Here is a 21,611-nt window from a genome sequence, read left to right on the forward strand (position 1 = left end):
CACGTGAGACTGTATTTTACTTATCTGGATCCCTTTTGTCTGGAATTATTTCCTCGTTTTGAATAACCTGCAAAATGTAAGGCTGCAAACAGAGAATTGTCGGCCTCCGTTATTTGGAAATGGATTTGTCATTTGCAGTCAGTCCCTGTACCTGGGGCAGTTTGGGATCAAAAACAGTTTTCAAGGCTTCATTTATTACCACTCTTTAAAGAACTCACCCTTTGATCAAGAGCCTGGGGATTCCATGCTTTGCCCCCTCAAAACGTGTTCCCACCCCCAAGATCCCAGCGCTGTTTTTGTTTCTTTTGAAAGCCCTGTTTACTTCGGAAATTCAGCAATTGCTCCCGAAGTTCCTTTGATGTCTATTGAATTTAATATATTTCATTGCATTATGGAAAAGCTATTTCAGCTTTTGGTATCAGCATCTTCTTGATATGCCGAGGGGTCTTTTTGTTGGGTTTTGTGTGTGTGGTTGTTGATTTGAGTTGTTGAATTTTTTTTTTCAAGAATGATTTTAAGACTTGTGTTCTTTTTTTTTAAAGACTAGCCAAAGGATGAACAAACAATGAGATTGACAGCTCCTACAAATTAGAATGCTCCATTTGAGTCAAGGAATGGGTGACAAGAAGAAATATTTTTTTAATTCTCCCTGTTTTCACTAATTCTAATTGTCCCAGCATCGCCTCTGCAATAAACCAACAAAGGCTACATTTTAGGAACTTTGTATCTATCAATAATCAATCAACTGCTTACTATTTACTTGTTAGTATACCAAGGGTTTTGCTAGTCAAGTCACTTAAAGTGTAATTGAGAAATTTTATGTACATACATATGTGTATATAAAGTTTCCTAAGATTCTCAGTATTCTCAAGAATACTGTAGTGGATTGCCATTCCATTCTCCAGGGGATCTTCCTGACCCAGGGATCAAATCTGTGTCTCCTGCATTGCAGGCAGACTCTTTACCATCTGAGACAGCAGGGAAACCCAATATATTTTATATATATATATATATATATATATAATATTATACTAATCTAAGAGCTTTCATATACTTGTTTTTTATAATCTTATCTCCCATTTTTGGTGTAACCATATGATTTACCATCTAAAGATGCTGTCAAAGACACTTTGACAGTAAAAGGGGGCACCATTAATAATTAATAATAACTAGTGAAAAGGAGCACCATTAATAATACTAGGACAACAAATGTTAGCCAAGACTAGTGGGGATGTATGGTCATGCTATTTGTATTGCAGATGAGGAAACTGAGGTACAAAAACGTTAAGCCGCTTACACAAAGACACAACAGCTAGCAGGCAGCAGACAAGTTGTGAACTCACTGTATTTGCCTACAACCACCTCTCCACCATGCTGAATTTGTCCAATCTTCTGGGACTGAATCCCAAGAACGAAGAGCCACCTGAATGTGCGCTTCAGCCACAGATGTGCCATCAGTACAGGCAGGTCCAGGCGTCCCAGACCTAAGAGGAATCAAGAGGATGCTCTCTGGTCCTATTACACAGAGCCATAGGAGAAGTTCAAAGATCTAGATTATAGTCCCAATCTGCCATTCAGTTACTGTGTCCTGGGGACAAGTCACTTCCCCTCACTTTATCCTTGACCTTTCCAGTCTGCAGTTAAGCCAGCCCGCCTACAGCACCGTCCCCGTGACCCCAACACTAACCATATACCCAAAGCCTCACCTGCTCAGGATCTTACACATTAAGAGGCAATTGCAAAAAAAAAAAAATGATGGGAGTGGGATCCTCTGTTGCCTATGGATGGGCTCTAGAGTTCTTCTGTGACTCCTGATTGAGGTGGTTTGGGTGACCTGTGGTGATCCTGGCCTATAAGTATGTAAGAAGCCATAGTTGGGCAATCTATCCAACAGAGAGTGGGGGAAATCTGAGCCACAGCTACATTCTGGGCTCTTGACTAGTTCTGAAACTGGGTCCTGAACCTCTAATTAGACCGAGGTCCTAGTGCCCTCATCCCTTCCCTGGGACCATCTCCAGGCCCTCTCCTTACACCCTACCCTGCACCCTCAGGTCTGACCCTGGATAGGCTGCACCAAGCTTGAGTTGCCTCAGTCTCCTTAAATCTGGCTCTTGGACCTCTGGCTTTATCACACCCTTACCCTGACTTTATCCCTCTGTCTGGGTAGCTCTGTCTAACTTTGACATACAGGTGGCCTCAGTGGATCCTTCCTCCCCGTGGGAGTTTTCAATGTGGTTCATGGTCAGTGCTGACCAGCTACAACCACCCCCACATCCCCTGAGTTACCAAGTCGTGCTGAATTTACTTCCCAAGTAACCTAGATCCCATACCTCTCGTCTTCCACTTACGCGAGCTGTACTTCTCAGCTAGTCTTCTAGCTCAAATCTCTTCTGTGCTTTGACTCTCTCTTTCCCTTCATGAATTCCCCAGCTTACCATGTCAAGAGTATGATTCTAAACCTATGTATGATTCCATCATCCCCTATGTGTGAACCTTCATTATATTCCCAGCATAAAGACCAAATGCCCTAACACCATTTCAAGGCTTGCACTGACCAAGGACCAACCTGCTTTAGAACCTTCTCACACTTTTGAATCCCCTCACACATTGCCAGGCACCCCTCCCTCCTGCTTTCTCAAAGCACCCCCTGGTGTTCCAGGTATGTGTAGCATTAAGCCCTGCACCCCAAACACAGCATGCCTTCAACATCTCTCCTTTTTTAGGGCTGAGAATGCCAACCCTCCCTGCGATAAACTCAGAATCCTTCTCCCCCTTGGGCATGCCTCAGATAGCGCAGATAAACAGTCCTCCTCACACCCAGCCTCCATTAGAGCCTGTTCCTCACTGCCAAAGGATCCCAGTACTCTCTGATAAAGCTTATTTCACTGCTCTGGCAAACTGGCTGAGAGTGCAGTTCTGACAGTGCTTATCTGTCTCCCCAGAGAGGAAAGCTTTCCACATTTGCATCTCCCACAACACCCAGCCCCATGTACACCCCCTTAAAGGGGCTCTGTATGCGCGCATAGGTTTGACCTTTAAGCCAGAGCAAAAAACATCTTCGTACCTGGCCTGCTCCCCTCCTGATGAGCCCTAAGCCCTGGTAGCAACATGGTCCATCTGTGGGATTGGAACCAGAGGCAGCAGATGCAGCCAGCAGCAGGCCGCTGGGAAGACTCATCAAATCTATTGAAGAAACCTGCTTAGAGATTTCCCTGGTGCTCCAGTGGTTAACAATCCACCTGCCCGTGCAGGGGACACCAGTTCAATCCCTGGTCTGGGAAGATTCCACATGTTGCCAGGCAACAAAACCTGTGTGCCACAACTACTGAAGCCCACACGCCCTAGAGCCAGTGCTCCACGAGAGAAGCCACCTCAATGAGTAGCCCATGCACTGCAACCAGAGAGTAGCCCCCACTCACTGCGACTAGAGAAAGCCCACTCACAGCAACAAAGACCCAGTGAAACCAAAAATAATGAATAAATAAAAAGAAATTTTTAAAAAAGAAGCCTGCTTAGAGGGGAGCCCTGGAGGCTAGTCAACTCCAAGACAGGGAAAAGAAGAGTAAGAAAGACTGTACAAGTACAAGAAAGCAAGTACAAATACTTGCTCTGTGTATGTGCCCCACTCCTTTGAAAGCTTTTCCCTGCCAGCAGCCAGCCAAGGGAGTGGGAGTCTTTGCTGCTGAGTAGGTGTTGGAAGGTCCAGAGTTTTTCTCCAACTCCTCCCTCTCTCCAAAGCCCCAGCCCTCTTGTGTTTGTTGCAATTTGGCTGCCAAGCCTTTTTCAAAGACACAGCATTAATTCTGCTTGCAGCACAAGCGGGATCAGGCATTTGGAAAAGAAAAGAAATATGGAATTCAGGAGCTGAGGCTGCCACATACAAAGACCATCGGGGAAGGAAAACCAAAGGGAGGCTTCATTTTTCTGTTGTTTCGTTTTCAACAGACCTAAGGTCACTGCAAGCAGCAGCCATTAGCCTAATTAGACCCTGGGAATGAGAAAACGGAGGGAGCACTCCAATGGGGGAACAGAGGGGAGGGGCAAAGACAGTAATTGAAGCCAAATAATGAATATTAAACTCTTGTAAGTAATGTTTAATTAAGTTATTCTACGATTGAGGCTTTTTGCAAATATTACCATGGGATTCAAAGGAGTACATTAAGTGCCTAGAAAAATCACTAAACAGAGAACACAGGCTGCCTTCTTTGCCTCTAGTCTATGGCTCTGCTTAATCTGCATAGAAGTTCCATGAGCTAAAGGCGAAAGGAAATCACAGAAACACATGTCCCCAACCCCCTGCTTTTGCCCGTACACCGTTTCCACACCATCCTGTGGCCCTGCAGCTTATCACCATGTTACAGCTGAAAACTTCTATTTGTCAAAAGATTGTATCGAAAGTGAAAAGGACAAGCCAAAGCTTGAGAGGATTTTGCAAGCCACATCACCAAACTCAAGTTACATTTTTCAAAATATATAATGGTCTACTTACCCAACGGAAACACAGCAAAGGATGTGAACAGGCAATTCACAGAAGAAAAAGATCTAGTTAAAATTAAAAAAAAAAAAAGTGAAGCTCACTTGACATCAGAAAAATGCACAATTTGAGATGCTACCATGTCATATCCATCAGATTAATGACAACAACAGAGAATGATTGTCTCATAATGCTAAGTGTTGGTGAGGATATGGAGAGATAGGAATGTTTAACTAACACACACTGGCATAGCCACACTAGAGAGCAATTTGGCACTGTATAGCAAAGCTTGCCAGTAGGCTATGATCTATAGGGTCGCAAAGAACTGGACACAACCGAAGTGACTTCGCACACACGCACAGCAAAGTTTAAGATGTGTGTACTTAAAACCCAGGAAATCAATTAAAAGTGTATACTAGATTCTTAGAGGTGTACAAAAATATTCAATGCAACATTATTTATACAGCAGAAACAGGAAACAAACTCATGCCCATAACAAGATAATGGGCATATAAATTGAGGAATCTTCATATAATGAAAAACTATTTAGGAGTAAAAGAAAATTAATATATGATATGAATAAATCTCTTAAACATAATTTTAAGTAAAACTCAAAACCTAAACAAAGTTTTTTTTAAGTGGCAGAAGAATATAATACATTATGACATAATTCATGTAAAATTTAAAATCTACAGACCATAATATTTAGAGACACAAATACACATATGCTGAAGAATTGATGCCTTTTAACTGTGGTGCTGGTGAAGACTCCTGAAAGTCCCCTGGACAGCAAAGAGATCAAACCAGTCAATCTCAAGGGAGATCAACCATGAATATTCACTGCAAGGACTGATGCTGAAGCTGAAGCTCCAGTATTTTGGTCATCTCATATGAACAGATGACTCATTGGAAAAGCCCCCTATGCTGGGAAAGATTGAGGGCAGAAGGAGAAGAGGGCATCAGAAGATGAGATGGCTGGATGGCAATGAACATGAACTTGGCCAAACTTTGAGAGATGGTGAGGGACAGGGAGGCCTGGAATGGTGCAGTCCATGAGGTGGCAAAAAGTACGACACAACTGGGCAACTGAATAACAACAGCAATACATTCCTATGCCTTCAGCATTTCATGGTATCTTTAACTGATAATGATCATATTTTTAAACAGGCCTCAACAAAATCCTATGCTCCTGGAAGAAGAGACTTGAAAATTCACCTGAGAATGGAAGGCCAGGTATGATCAGGGGGTAAAATGCAAGACACACTTGGGACACAATCCAGATGAGGGAATTTAGGGCCATGAAATGTTGTTCTTGCTGAAATCTCTACCCAAAGGGCACTTGAAGTTCAAGTGGACTGAAAGCCACTTGATCCTGGAGTAGTCCCAAATGGGACCAGGAAAGCCAGCATGGTGCCCAACTCAGCCCTGCTAAGTAAGAGGACTTGAGGGTGGGAGATGGATTCCACTGCCCAGGAAGGATCAATTAGGTTTTTCTTGCAAACTGAGTGGAGGCTAAACTCTAACTTTTCTCTGCATTCGGTATTTAACAGATACATCCAGATTCAGCTGCCGCTAGTATGGAGATATTTTCTGAAAGCCTACAGAGGCCTCATTCTATTGTTAGAGCTTGAGAATTCCTAGCAAACGTTAGTCTTGGAGATTCTTACCATTGGCCAGAAGAGACGCTGCAGACACAAAAACTGCCAACAGAAATATCTGAATCTCTTTTAGTTGGATTAAACTGGAAGAAGTCTTAGGGAGGAATTGCAATAAATTTATATTTTTTATAAAGGATAGCTGTGATAAATACATCTTTGCTGCTAAGTCACTTCAGTCGTGTCCGACTCTGTGTGACCCCATAGACGGCAGCCCACCAGGCTCCCCCGTCCTTGGGATTCTCCAGGCAAGAACACTGGAGTGGGTTGCCATTTCCTTCTCCAGTGCATGAAAGTGAAAAGTGAAAGTGAAGTCACTTAGTCATGTCTGACTCTTCGTGACCCCATGGACTGCAGCCTACCAGGCTCCTCCACCCATGGGATTTTCCAGGCAAGAGTACTGTAGTGGGGTGCCATTGCCTTCTCCGAAATACATCTTTAGCTGGACTTTAAACATTCAGAGGGTGGTATTTTTATCCATAGAGGAACACCTACTGTCATTTATTTACTGAAAAAAAAGAAATAAAGAAACCAGGAAGACAACCTAGTAAACTATAGTATTAGCTGACCTTGACTTTGGGTAGCCCTCTCTCTCCAAGCATGAACAATTCCAATTCTATAATTAGGGGACTGGTCTAGACCAGAGGTCAGCCAGATTTGATCCGTCACCTATTTTTGTATGACTTGCAAGTGAAGAATGCCTTTTTGTATTTATAAATAATTTTAAAAAATCAAAACAAGATTATTTTGTGATACATGAAAAGTATACATAAATGTTAGTGTCCATAATACACTTTACTGTTGTTGTTTTCTAATATACAAAATTTTAAGTAATTTTTATTCAAGTATAGTTGATTTACAATGTTGTACTAGTTTCTGCTGTACAGAGAAGTAAATCATACATATATATCAGTTCAGTTCAGTCGCTCAGTCATGTCCAACTCTTTACAACCCCATGAACCACAGCACACCAGGCCTCCCTGTCCATCACCAACTCCCAGAGTGCACCCAAACCCATGTCCATCCACTCAGTGATGCCATCCAACCATCTCATCCTCTATCGTCCCCTTCTCCACCTGCCCTCAATCTTTCCCAGCATCAGGGTTTTTTCCAATGAGTCAGCTCTTCACATCAGGTAGCCAAAGTATTGGATTTTCAGCTTCAACATCAGCCCTTCCAATGAACACCCAGGACTGGTCTCCTTTAGGATGGACTGGTTGGATCTCCTTGCAGTCCAAGGGACTCTCAAGAGTCTTCTCTAACACCACAGTTCAAAAGCATCAATTCTTTTGCACTCAGCTTTCTTTATAGTCCAACTCTCACATCCATACATGACCACAGGAAAAACCATAGCCTTGATTAGACGAACCTTTGTTGGCAAAGTAATGTCTCTGCTTTTGAATATGCTATCTAGGTTGGCCATAACTTTCCTTCCAAGGAGAAAGTGTCTTTTAATTTCATGGCTGCAGTCACCATCTTCAGTGATTTTGGAGCCCAGAAAAATAAAGTCTGACACTGTTTCCACTGTTTCCCCATCTATTTCCCATGAAGTGATGGGACCAAATGCCATGATCTTCGTTTTCTGAATGTTGAGCTTTAAGCCAACTTTTTCACTCTCCACTTTCAGTTTCATCAAGAGGCTTTTGAGTTCCTCTTCACTTTCTGCCATAAGGGTGGTGTCATCTGCATATCTGAGGTTATTGATATTTCTCCCGGCAATCTTGACTCCAGCTTGTGCTTCTTCCAGCCCATGGTTTCTCATGATGTACTCTGCATATAAATTAAATAAGTAGGGTGACAATATGCAGCCTTGATGTACCCCTTTTACTATTTGGAACCAGTCTGTTGTTCCATGTCCAGTTCTAACTGTTGCTTCCTGACCTGTATACAGATTTCTCAGGAGGCAGGTCAGGTGGTCTGGTATTCCCATCTCTTTCAGAATTTTCCACAGTTTATTGTGATCCACAAAGTCAAAGGCTTTGGCATAGTCAATAAAGCAGAAATAGATGTTTTTCTGGAACTCTCTTGCTTTTGTGATGATCCAGATGATGTTGGCAATTTGATCTCTGGTTCCTCTGCCTTTTCTAAAACCAGCTTGAACATCTGAAAGTTCACAGTTGATGTATTGCTGAAGGCCTGGCTTGGAGAATTTTGAGCATTACTTTACTAGCATGTGAGATTAGTGGAACTGTGTGGTAGTTTGAGCATTCTTTGGCATTGCCTTTCTTTGGGATTGGAATGAAAACTGACCTTTTCCAGTCCTGTGGCCACTGCTGAATTTTCCAAATTTGCTGGCATATTGAGTGGAGCACTTTCACAGCATCATCTTTTAGGATTTGAAATAGCTTAACTGGAATTCCATCATCTCCACCAGCTTTGTTCATAGTAATGCTTCCTAAGGCCCACTTGACTTCACATTCCAGGATGTCTGGCTCTAGGTGAGTGATCACACCATCATAATTATCTGGATGGTGAAGGTCTTTTTTGTACAGTTTTTCTGTGTATTCTTGCCACCTCTTCTTAATATCTTCTGCTTCTGTTAGGTCCATACCATTTCTGTCCTTTATTGAGCCCATCTTTGCATGAAATGTTCCCTTGGTATCTCCAATTTTCTTGAAGAGATCTCTAGTTTTTCTATTCTATTGTTTTCCTCTATTTCTTTGCAATGATCACTGAGGAAGGCTTTTTTATCTCTCCTTTCTATTCTTTGGAACTCTGCATTCAGATGCTTGTATCTTTCTTTTTCTCCTTTGCTTTTCACTTCTCTTCTGTTCACAGCTGTTTGTAAGGCCTCCTCAAACAGCCATTTTGCTTTTTTGCATTTCTTTTCCATGGGGATGGTCTTGATTCCTGTCTCCTGTACAATGTCATGAACCTCCATCCACAGTTCATCAGGCACTCTATCAGATCTAGTCCCTTAAATCTATTTCTCACTTCCACTGTATAGTCATAAGGGATTTGATCTAGGTCATACCTGAATGGCCTAGTGGTTTTCTCCACTTTCTTCAATTTCAATCTGAATTTGCCAATAAGGATTTCATGATCTGAGCCACAGTCAGATCCTGGTCTTGTTTTTGCTGACTGTATAGAGCTTCTCCATCTTTGGCTGCAAAGAATATAATCAATCTGATTTCAGTGTTGACCATCTGGTGATGTCCATGTGTAGAGTATTCTCTTGTGTTGTTGCAAGAGGGTGTTTGCTATGCCCAGTGCGTTCTCTTGCCCTGCTTCATTCTGTACTCCAAGGTCAAATTTGCCTGTTAATCCAGGTATTTCTTGACTTCTTACTTTTGCAGTCCAGTCCCCTATAATGAAAAGGACATCTTTTTTTGGTGTTAGTTCTAGAAGGTCTTGTAGGTCTTCATAGAACTGTTCAACTTCAGCTGCTTCAGCATAACTGGTTGGGGCATAGGGTTGGATTACCGTGATATTGAATGGTTTGCCTTGGGAAACGAACAGAGATCATTCTGTCGTTTTTGAGATTGCATCCAAGTACTGCATTTTGAACTCTTTTTTTGACCATGATGGCTACTCCATTTCTTCTAAGGGATTCCTGTCCACAGTAGTAGATATAATGGTCATCTGAGTTAAGTTCACCCACTCCAGTCCATCTTAGTTCGCTGATTCCTAGAATGTCGATGTTCACTCTTGCCATCTCCTGTTTGACCCTTTCCAATTTGCCTTGATTCACAGACCTAACATTCCAGGTTCCTATGCAATATTGCTCTTTACAGCATCGAACCTTGCTTCCATCACCAGTCCCATCCACAACTGGGTGTTGTTTTTGCTTTGGCTCCATCCCTTCACTCATATATATATATATATACATACACTCTTTTTTATATCCTTTCCCTATATTACGAGTATTGAGTAGAGTTCCCTGTGCTATACAGTAGGTGCATATTAGTTATCTATTTTATATACAGTAGTTTGTATGTGTCAATCCCAATTTCCCAATTTATCCCTCCCTCTCCCTCTTGGTGACCCTTAATTTGTATTGTGCTTGGCTGCTTCTGCACTGTAGTGGCAGAATTGAGTTGATGGGATAGAGACTGTAGTCTCTATATTTACTGTCGGACTCTTTACAAAAAATATTTGTCAATCCCTGGTCTACAGTAGCAATGTTAAAAAAAAAAAAAAAAAAATCTTATCATGTTAAAGCTGAAAAGGACCTCAGAGGTAATCTGACTCTGTGCTGTCTGGCATAGTAGCCTTTGATGTCATGAGGCCATTGAGCACTTGGAATGTAGCTGGCCAAATTGAGATGCACTGGAAGTATGAAATGTACATCCAATTTTGGAGACTTAGCAGGAAAACAATAATGTAAAATATCTCACCCCAAATTCTTTATATTGATTATACATTGCATTTGGTGGATAGATTGGGTTAAATCAGATGTATCATTACAATTGATTTCAGCTCTTTTTCTTTTTTTCTTTAATGTGGCAACTGTAAACTTTCACATTTCATATCTGCCTCGCACTTTGCTGTGTGTCTTCACTCTTTATGGCACCTCTCTATGCTCCTCCTGGGGGTCTTGGCTTGGGTTTTCTCCACCTCTCCTACCCTGGGGAGACCTTATGAGACCTTCTGGAAGCCTCCTTCCAGCCCTGTCCAAACAGCCAGGACCTCTTAGTAGAGGAGGTACATCAGGAGTAGCATAGGGATGTGAGGATAAAGGGCTTCTGAGGTGGCAAGTGGGCAAGGAACCCACCTGCCAATGCAGGAGACAAAAGATGCATGTTCGATCACTGGGTCGAGAAGATCCCCTGGAGAGGGCATGGCAACCTACTCCAGTATTCTTGCCTGGAGAGTTGCATAGACAGGAGAGCCTGGCGGGCTGTAGTCCATAGGATCACAAAGAGTTGGACACGACTGAAGTGACTTAGCATGCACACACATGAAGATAAAACCTAAGTGGATCAAGGGATTAAGAAAAAAAAATACTCTGAAAGATGATTCAGAAAATTTGGAATTAAGGGAATTGAGGAAATTAAGGAATTTGAGCATTAAGGAAAGCTTTTGAGAAGACATTTTTGACAAAGAGATAGCAGAATTCCTGGGATTCCTAACTAAGGAGGACCACTAGTCATGTGTTGAGGGAGAGAGTTGGAAATTGAAACAGAATCCAGAAAAGCAGGCTAGGACCCCAGGAAGACTGGGCTCTGGCTCTTGCAGAGCTTCAGAGGAAGCTGACACAACAGTCCTGAGTGGGAGGTGGGACCCTGTATGACACATCACCAAAGCCTGAAACCTTCCTTAGTCATCAGGATCCAAATCAGGAGATGAGGCTGAAAGGGAGAGATGGGATTTGATGCTCCAAACCTGAGTTTCTTCAGAAAGTGCATGTCCCCGATGCAAATGAAAGTAGAAATATGTGATTTTCCCCATGTCCCCGATCCTGGAAGAGTGATGAAATGACCTCTGTGCAACACTGCAGTGGGCTGGGCTAGAAAAAGAGGGAATTATCAGAGGTGGGCTAATCAAGCATATCTCAAAAAGTAAAATACATTATTATTATTATAAAAACAAATGCCCATTATAATTTGTTCAAACCATACACTGTTGTTGTTCCTTGGTCACTCAGTTGTGTCCAACTCTTTGTGATCCCATGGACTGCAGCACACCAGGCTTCCCTGTCCTTCACCATTTCCTAGAGTTTGCTCAAACTCGTGTCTATTGAGTCAGTGATGCCACCCAACCATCTCATCCTCTGTCACTCCTTTCTCCTTCTGCCCTCCATCTTTCCCAGCATCAGAGTCTTTTCCAATGAGTTGGCTCTTCACATCAGGTGGCCAAAGTATTGGAGCTTCAGCTTCAGTATCCATCCTTCCAATGAATATTCAGGATTGATTTCCTTTACCATTGCCTGGTTTCATCTCCTTGTTGTTTAAGAGACTCTCAAGAGTCTTCTCCAGCACCACAATTCAAAAGCATCAATTCTTTGGCACTCAGCCTTCTTTACGGTCCAACCCTCACATCTGTACATGACTACTGGAAAAACCAAAATGTACACAGAAGTATAGTAAAAACAGAAGCTATCTAAAGTTTCTCAACCCAGAAATAATGATTTGGAGACCATTCTTCATTCCTGTCTCGACATATCCTGGATTACTGAGTAGAATCATATCCTACAAGCTCATTTTCTCATAAACATCATTTGTGTGTGTGTGTGTGTGTGTGTGTGTATGTGTGTGTGTGTTTATTTTAGATCAGTATCTTGGTGGGGGGAGACTTGGAAAGGCTTACTCCTTTCCTTTCTCCTCCCAACCCATATACTTATATAAGAAAGATTGTCATTATTTTACAAAAAAGATCATTTTTACACACTTTTCTGCATTCTGCTTGTTTCACACTTTGTATAAATTTCTCCAAATTATTGGATTGAGAGTTCATTCATTTTTAATGTCTGTGTAATATTTATAGTATGGGTGTACTGTAATTTATTCAATTATCCCCACTGATGAGCACTCTTTTTGAAACAATTTTGCATATATACTCTTACTCACCACCACTTTTATTTCCATGAAATAAATTCCCATAAGTGGGAGTGCTGGGTAGAAGGGGATATGCATTTTTTAATTTTACTAGCTATTGCCAGATTGTTTTCTAAAAAGACTGAAACAGTTTACATTTCCTTCAGCAATGTGTGTGTAAATTCCCTCTGCCCTGCATCTCCTCCACCGGTAGATATTATTGGTCTTCCTGTTTGCCAGTCTGAGTGTAAAGCAATAATTCAAAATTCTACTTTCATTTGCATTTTTCTGACTTGCAGTAAAGTTTGAGCATTTTTTAAATGTGTTTATTGGCCTTTAGATTTGCTCTTCTGTGAGTTGCCTATACAAATCCTTTATGTGTTTCTCTGTTTGGTTACCTTTTTGTTGGTTTTTAAGAGCTTTTTGTATATTACAGCTATGAATCCTTTATCAATGTGATTTTTTCCCTAAGTTTATCATTTGACTCCATTCTTATTTTTACAACTAAATTGCAGCATGCTGTTTGACCCAGGGAATAGGATAAGAATCAGAGATTTGGGGCCTTCTCTGGTGGTCCAGTGGCTAAGATTCCGAACTCCCAATGCAGGGAACCAGGGTTCAATCATTGGTCAAGGAACTAGATCCCACATGCTGAAACTAAAGAGTTCACATGCCACAATTAAAGATCCCACATGCAGCAACTAAGACCCAGCACAGTCAAATAAAATAATTAATTAAAAATTTTAAAAGAATCAGAGATTTTAAGGGTACATAGAACAGACAACATTATGCTCCAGATCCCCTCTGAGGATGGTGGATCGGTTGGCTCAGGATGACAGAACAAAGAGCCACAGACTGGAGGCTTACACGACAGAAACTTACTTTCTCACAGTTCTAGAGCCTGAAAATCCAAGGCCTAGGTGCAGAGGGTAGGTTTCTGGTGAAGCCTCACTTCCCAGCTTGCAGATGGCCACCTTCTTGGTTCATCCTCACAAAACCACTCTTCTGTGCTTCTGGGGAGAAAAAGAGTGATCTCTGGTGCCTCTTTTCTCCTAAGGACAGCAGTCCTATTGGATCAGGGCCCCACCCTTAGAAAATCATTTAACCTTAATTACTTCCTTAACCTCAATGATGGACGTGAGTCTGAGTGAACTCCGGGAGTTGGTGATGGACAGGGAGGCCTGGTGTGCTGCGATTCATGGGGTCTCAAACAGTTGGACACAACTGAGCGACTGAACTGAACTGACCCTCAGATATGCAGATGACACCACCCTTATGGCATAAAGTGAAGAAGAACTAAAGAACCTCTTGATGAAAGTGAAAGAGGAGAGTGAAAAGTTTGGCTTAAAGCTCAACATTCAGAAAATTAATATCATGGCATCTGGTCCCATCACTTCATGGCAAATAGATGGGGAAACAGTGGAAACAATGGCTGACTTTATTTGGGGGGGGGGGGGGGCTCCAAAACCACTGCAGATGGTGACTGCAGCCATGAAATTAAAAGATATTTACTCTTTGAAAGGAAAGTTATGACCAACCTAGACAGCATATTAAAAAGCAGAGACATTACTTTGCCAACAAAGGTCCATCTAGTCAAGGCTATGGTTTTTCTAGTGGTCATGTATGGATGTGAGAGTTGGACTATAAAGAAAGCTGAAAGCTGAAGAATTGATGCTTTTGAACTGTGGTGGAGAAGACTCTTGAGAGTCCCTCAGACTGCAAGGAGATCCAACCAGTCCATCCTAAAGGAGACCAGTCCTGGGTGTTCATTGGAAGGACTGATGTTGAAGCTGAAACTCCAATACTTTGGCCACCTGATGTGAAGAGCTGACTCCTTTGAAAAGATCCTGATGCTGGGAAAGATTGAGGGCAGGAGGAGAAGGGGACGGCAGAGGATGAGATGGTTGGATGGCTTCACCGATTCAATGGACATGGGATTGGGTGAACTCCGGGAGTTGGTGACGGAGAAGAAGGCCTGGTGTGCTGTGGTTCGTGGGGTCACAAGGAGTCAGACACCACTGAGCAACTGAACTGACTGACTTTCTTTAAGGCCCCATCTCCATATACATAGTCTCATTGGGAGTTAAGGTGTCAATATCTAAAGTTGATGGTGCACACAATTCAGTTTCTGATGCATGGGTTCTACAGAAATGAATAAACTCAGAGGGAAAAGGAGGGCTTCCCAGGTGGCACCTGTGGTATAGAATCTGCCTGCCAATCCAGGAGATGAAAGAGACACTGGTTCGATTCCTAGGTCAGGAAGATCCCCTGGAGTAGGAAACAGAAACCCACTCCAGTATTCTTGCCTGGGAAAATTCCATGGACAGATGAGCCTGGCAGGCTACAGCCCACAGGGTGGCAAAGAGTCGGGCATGACTGAGCATATAGAGTGGAAATAGTATATGTGAGTGACACTCATTCTTGCAGCAACTCCATGCTCTAGCAGGACAATGAAGCAGCTGGATAATCCCCATTCCTCCAAAAAATGGCACAGAAATAGCAGAGGAGCCTCTGGCCTGATGGGACCAGGGACAGAAAGCAATCATGTCTCATCAGAAGCCTGCCTTCCAGGGGCCCAGCACCAGGGCAGGGGAGTAGCCACGCCTGGATGGACACCTGTGGATGCCTAATGGGCCATGAGCTTTGGCTCTGTGTTAATTCCCTAGAAGGTAGGTGGTGAGTAGGGGATAGGGGACCACCAACTCACTGGACTTCAGCTTTCTTCATTCTAACAGAAAAGAGTCTGTTTGGTGCAGCCAGAGCACAATCAAGAAACAGGTGTAGCAGAATGCAGCCCAAGTGAGACCATGCAGCCCCTGAGCTGGGCAGCGCTGGTCCTGGGCAACGAGCAAAGGCTCAAGGAGGCCTGGTGTCTAGTCTTCATCTCACATCTTCATCTGCAGCTCCATCCTTCTTAGCACCCCTTCATCTCATCAATTCCTCCAAGAGCCATGGCAGGAAATGACCTTAATTGGAAATGAGGACCTCAGCTCTCCTTCCACCAAGTCTCCTTCTAAGGAACACTCAGCAAATTGCTCTCATGGACTCCTTTAACCTGACCCTCCAATTTATTCCCCATTAAGGTGGGTACTTTAATGAAGTTATTTGTGGCTGTTAGGCAGAGTCGAGAGCCCACGTGCTTGGGGATGCAGCTGCCCACTGCACCACACCAGTGCCTGGGTCCTATCCCAGGGGGCACATGCCAACGTCTGTTCACATGTGAGAGCACAGGCACAAGTTGGAAGGAGAACTGGATCGATTACACACCTGAGGTTTCATGTCCTGAATCTCAGACTCTATAATGCTGGATAGCATTGGCCCCACACCATGAAATGGAGGAGACAACAAGCACCACCTGCCCTGGATGTGGTGGGGAATATGGTACAGAGGAGAGAAGGACAAGGGGACCCAAGGCCTGGGTGCTGCCATCCCGGGTCCTGCTGTGACTGAACAGTCGTGTGATATTTCACACCACGTCCCCAGTCTAGGACTTGACTTCCCTTCTTCAGTCCTGCCAATATCCAGGTGGCACAGTGGTAAAGGAACCACCTGCCAATGCAGGAGATGCAGGAGACAGGGGTCCAAATCCCTGGGTGGGAAGTTCCCCTGGAAGAGGAAATGGCAACCCACTCCAGCATTCTCGCTTGGGAAATTCCATGGACAGAGGAGACCGGCAGGCTACAGTCTGTGGGGTCACAAAGAGTCGGACACAACTGAGCAACTGAGCTCACACACACGCTAAGCCTTAGGAGGGCTGAACGTACTGCTTTTATAGATTAGGTGTCTCTGTTGTTTTTGTTATGACCTGCGTTTCAGATAGTATTGTTTTGTTATTAGCATTGTCACACTGGAGCTCAGATCCTTGGAGAAAACTGAAGGTGACTTGCTTTTGTTTTCTTCTTTTGGATCAAATGCCTCCCTGGCTTTTTATTTCCTGGAGTTTCACTTCTGAGCACTCAAAAGTGTTAGCATTCCTTGGATGCGAGCACCGACAATTACATCTGGAGCTGTTCTCTCTTAATAGTCTGCCCTCCGTCTGAGAAGTTTATCAGTTCTCTTGGAGAGTCCCCACCGTGCCATTAGCATTTGATATGGATGTCACAATTTGCAAGCCTTTTTATCTTTGGAAAAAGCAGAGCAAGGAAAGCAAGCCAGATCACTTGGTCCCCCACTCGGAGTTGCAAACTGATTTTGTTTGTGAAACTGGCTTAATTTAATCACCAGGACGAGTGATCCAGGTGATGTTCTCATGCAAGCTGGTGACAGGCCAGCCTTCCTCCTTGCTCTCCCAGGCACACATGGGAACAAGCTAAACTCACACACGCTGTCCTTCCTCCACACACATCTACCCACAAAGGAGAAAATGCCATCTGTGCAATGCGTGCATTCGTGCTCAGTCGTGTCTGACTCTTTACAACCCCATGGACTATAGCTCACCAGGCTCCTCTGTCCAAGGGATTTCCCAAGCTAGAATGCTTGAGTGGGTTGCCATTTCCTTCTCCAGGGGCTCTTCCTGACCCAGCATCAAACCCGTGTCTCTTGCTTCACCTGCACTGGCAGGCAGATTCTTTACCACTGTGCCCCCTGGGAAGCACATCCGGGCAGTCGTCCTCAGCACACACTGTAGTGGGGCACTTTATGTAAGGGACAGAGAGCAGAAATATGGGGACGACGTAAGGGCAGCCAGAGACACGGCGCCAGGTAATTTAACATGAATCTCCTATATGCTTACAGCATCACATCATTGACAAGGTATTTGTGGGCACACCATATCTTTCAGTCTCTCACATCTCAAGGGCACACACTGTTACTTCTCCTTAGACTGTCCCCATCTGTGCACCTGCCAACACCTTAGGCCAACGTGGCCAACTTCTCCTTCCCAGAGAAATCTCTGACAACCCCATCTACGTTAGGAACCTCTTAGGACTTCCCTGGTGGTCCAGTGGTTAATATCCATGCTTCTGATGCAGGGAGTACTGATTCAATCCCTGACCCAGAAACTATGATTCCACATGTCTCAACGTGAATACAAAGTGAAAACTTTATAAATAAGGAAATAAATAAATTAGGAACCTCTCCTGCCATTATTCTCCATCTTAACACTCTGTTTGTTTTTATAGCACCTAATTATTTTTTGTGTTTTTATTTACCTCTTGATTACCTGTCTTTCCCACTGAATGATAAACTTCTTAAAAGAAAAGAATCCAGTCTGTTTTGTTCATCTGGGATTACCAGCCCCCAACAATGCCTAGCATACAGTCAGCACTCAAATATGTGTTGAATAAATCAACTTGATTTTCACAACAACTCTGCAGCTATAGCCATTTTGAAAATAAAGAAACTGAGATCCCTAGAGGTTAGGTGACTTGCAAGTTGCTAATAGCTAGTAAGTGGCAGAGCCAGGATTCCAATCTCAGTCCATGGCCTGTTTACACCACATTCTTTGAGATAGTCATTCCCTGTGATATGACTTGACCTCTGAACTCCACTATAGCTCCCAGCCTCAGGAAAAGGAGGGAGATTTTGATACACACACACACACACACACACACACACACGCCTTTGACCTAACCCTTAGCTTATTAGCCACAAAGGACCAGGTGGTGAATTTCACTCTATCGTATGTGCCATAATCACATTGTTTGACTTACAAATGACCATGTGAGAACAATTAGCATTTCCGGGGCCTTGAAGATGGAACACACAAAGGTAAAATGACAGAATGTTTTCATTAGACAGGACATTTTGCATATAGGGAAACTGAGGCTCCATTGAATGGGAGTGATTTGCCCAAGGTCATTATAGAACCAGCATTGGGTTTCCTCATTCTTGGTCCAGTAGCCATTTCCATAAAATCAATCACAGTGAATACACAATAAATTGTATCTGGAGACCAGTCCTGGGTGCTCATTGGCAGGACTGATGCTGAGGCTGAAACTCCAGTACTTTGGCCACCTCATGTGAAGAGTTGACTCATTGGAAAAGACCCTGATGCTGGGAAGGATTGGGGGCAGGAGGAGAAGAGGACAACAGAGGATGAGATGGCTGGATGATGGCATCACCAACTCGATGCACATGAGTTTGAGTGAACTCTGGGAGTTGGTGATGGACAGAGAGGCCTGGTGTGCTGCGATTCATAGGGTCGCAGAGTCGGACACGACTGAGCGACTGAACTGAACTGAATCACTGATGATCAATGCTGATAGCGTTCTTCATCTGGCTTTTCAAAGCTTGATCGCAGAACAATGTGTACAGGAAAGCCTGCTCTGATTTTGTGAGAATGTTGCATATGTGAAAGTTGGGCTTCAGGTGTGTTTTGCAAGTTGCTAAGTATTTGTGTTAAGCTATTGCTTCAAGCCTGTGTCTTTTTCTTATTCTTCCAGCTCAGCCTCTCACATTAATGCAGTAAGTAGCAAGCTTTGCTCCTAAGCATTGTTAAGAGATGTGCCCAGCTTCCCAACTGATCAGCGTTCTTTCTCCAATCAAAAAGTTAAGCGCTTCCCTGGTGGTCCAATGGTTAAGAATTTGCTTGTCAGTATAAGGGACATTCGTTCGATCCCTGCTCTGGGAAGAACCCACATGCCACAGGGCAACTAAGCCCGTCCACCACAACTACTGAAACCCTCACACCCTAGAGGCCATGCTCTACAATAAGAGAAGCCACTGCAGTGAGAAGCCCACACACCTCAACTAGAGAGGAGCCCCTGCTCACCACAACCAGAGATAGCCCGAGTGCGAAGCAGCAAAGACCCAGGGAAGCCAAAAATAAAATAAGTGAACAAATAAATCTTTCTTTAAAACGCTTAAAAGATGACATGTGTATGCTGGGAAGACACTGGTCTAGAGATGCAAAAGAAGTTTTTGCACAAACTTGGGTATCCTAGCTTAAAGAATTGGAAATTAAAAGGAAAGTTCCCTAAAAGAGGAAGATTATCAGAAAAAAATCCCAGAGACTTTCCTCCAAAAGTATAAGCAAAGAACACTACCAAGATAGAGACCGGCTCTGGTGGCTGGAGACAGAGGACCAGACTTAGCCCACATGCCAGAGAGGGGCTCGGAATCAGATTTCAGATCCATTCTAGAAACAAGCATCACTCAGCTCATGCACAAGTCTGCTGGCCATGCCCTACAGAGGTTGGCATGGTGTACATAGACAGTCCATGGCTATACAGGCCATCTCACACACATGTGTGCACATATCCACATAGGTATACGCATGTACACACATATGCACACTCAGTCACATGTCCTGTTCTCTTGCTCATGATACTCCCTCTGCTTGGAACAGCCTCTCCCACTTGGTGCTCTGGAAAGCCCCTCGAAGACTCAGCTTCCATGGCCTCTTCTCCAGGCACCTTCCCTGGTTCCTTCCGTCTCTTCCCGGGACTTCTCCCATGTTCTGAGTTCCCAAAACAACACTCTGTGCTCACCCCCATGACAGCCCAGCATCATGCCACAATTACCCACCTGCACAAGTGGCTTCCCCACCAGACTGTGAGCTCCTTGAGAATCAGAGCAGTGTCTTGTGTGTCCTTGTGTCTCCATCACAGGACGTGGTGCTGAGTACCCTGCAAATGGTTGTCCAATGGTTAAATGGATGGATTTCCTTGCTTGGGAGTGGAGATGCTAGGATTGTCTCCCAGACTATACTACATAACGTAACATGACATGTTTTATCAGAAATCCTGATAACATTAACACTTGTCACACAACCAGGGGATTTTCACCCCAATTAAATATGGCTGTGGAGTCCACTTAAATAATGGGAGGTAAAACAGAAAGATAATAGGGAAGGAAGGACACTTTATTTGTGTCTTGGGGCCACCTTAACAAGTACAAACTGGGGACTTAACCAATAGAAATTTCTTTTCTCATTGTTCTGGAAACTGGAACTTCATGATCAAGGTGTGAGAAGGGTTGGTTCCTCTTGAGGGCTGTCAGGGAGAATCTGCTCCAGGTCTCTCCTATAGTTTCTGGTGCTTGGCTGGCCATCATTTGCCCTCCTTGCCCAGATCTCTGCTTTCACATGTCACTGTCTGTGTCACCTCACAGTCTGTCTCTGTGTATATCTGCCTCTGTCTCCTAATTTTCACCCCTTTTTTAAATTGTATAGTTGATCTACAATGTTGTTAGTTTTAGGTGTAGAGCAAAGTGATTCAGTTTTATATATATATATAATTCCCAGGTGGCTCAGAGGGTAAAGAATCTGCCTGCAATGGAGAAGACCCAGATTTGATCCATGGGTCAGGAAGACCCCCTGGAAAAGGGAATGGCTACTCACTCCAGTATTCTTGCCTGGAGAATTCCATGCACAAAGGAGCCTGGTGGGCTACAGTCCATGGAGTTGCAAACAGTCAGACATGACTGAGCAACTAACGCTTTCACTTTCTTATGTACACACACACACACACACACACATACATATACATTCTTTCAGCTTCTTTCCATTATTAGGTTACTACAAGATACTGAGTTGAGTTCCCTGTGCAATGCAGTAGGACCTTATGGTTTATCTATCCTATATACAGTAGTGTGTATCTGTTAACCCCACACACCTAATTTATCCCTCCCCTTCCTTTTTATGTAAGAATACCAGTTATATTCTCAGAGAAGGCAATGGCACCCCACTCCAGTACTCTTGCCTGGAAAATCCCATTGGTGGAGGAACCGGGTAGGCTGTAGTCCATGGAGTCGATAAAAGTCAGTCACTACTGAGCCACTTCACTTTCACTTTTCCCTTTCGTGCATTGGAGAAGGGAATGGCAATCCACTCCAGTGTTCTTGCCTGGAGAATCCCAGGACAGGGGAGCCTGGTGGGCTGCTGTCTCGGAAACGACTGAAGCGACTTAGCAGCAGCAGCAACAGTGACCTCATATTTGCTTGATTACTTCAGTAAAGAGCCCGTGTCCTAATAAGATCACATTCTGAGATACAGAGGGTCAGGGCTTCAGCATACCTTGGAGGGGGACACAATTCAACCCATGAGTCCATACTCAACACTGGCAG

This window comes from Bos grunniens, chromosome 8 (genome assembly GCF_055505025.1).
Source record: "Bos grunniens cultivar Pamir isolate PY7600 chromosome 8, Bosgru_T2T1.0, whole genome shotgun sequence".
Classification (NCBI taxonomy): domain Eukaryota; kingdom Metazoa; phylum Chordata; class Mammalia; order Artiodactyla; family Bovidae; genus Bos; species Bos grunniens.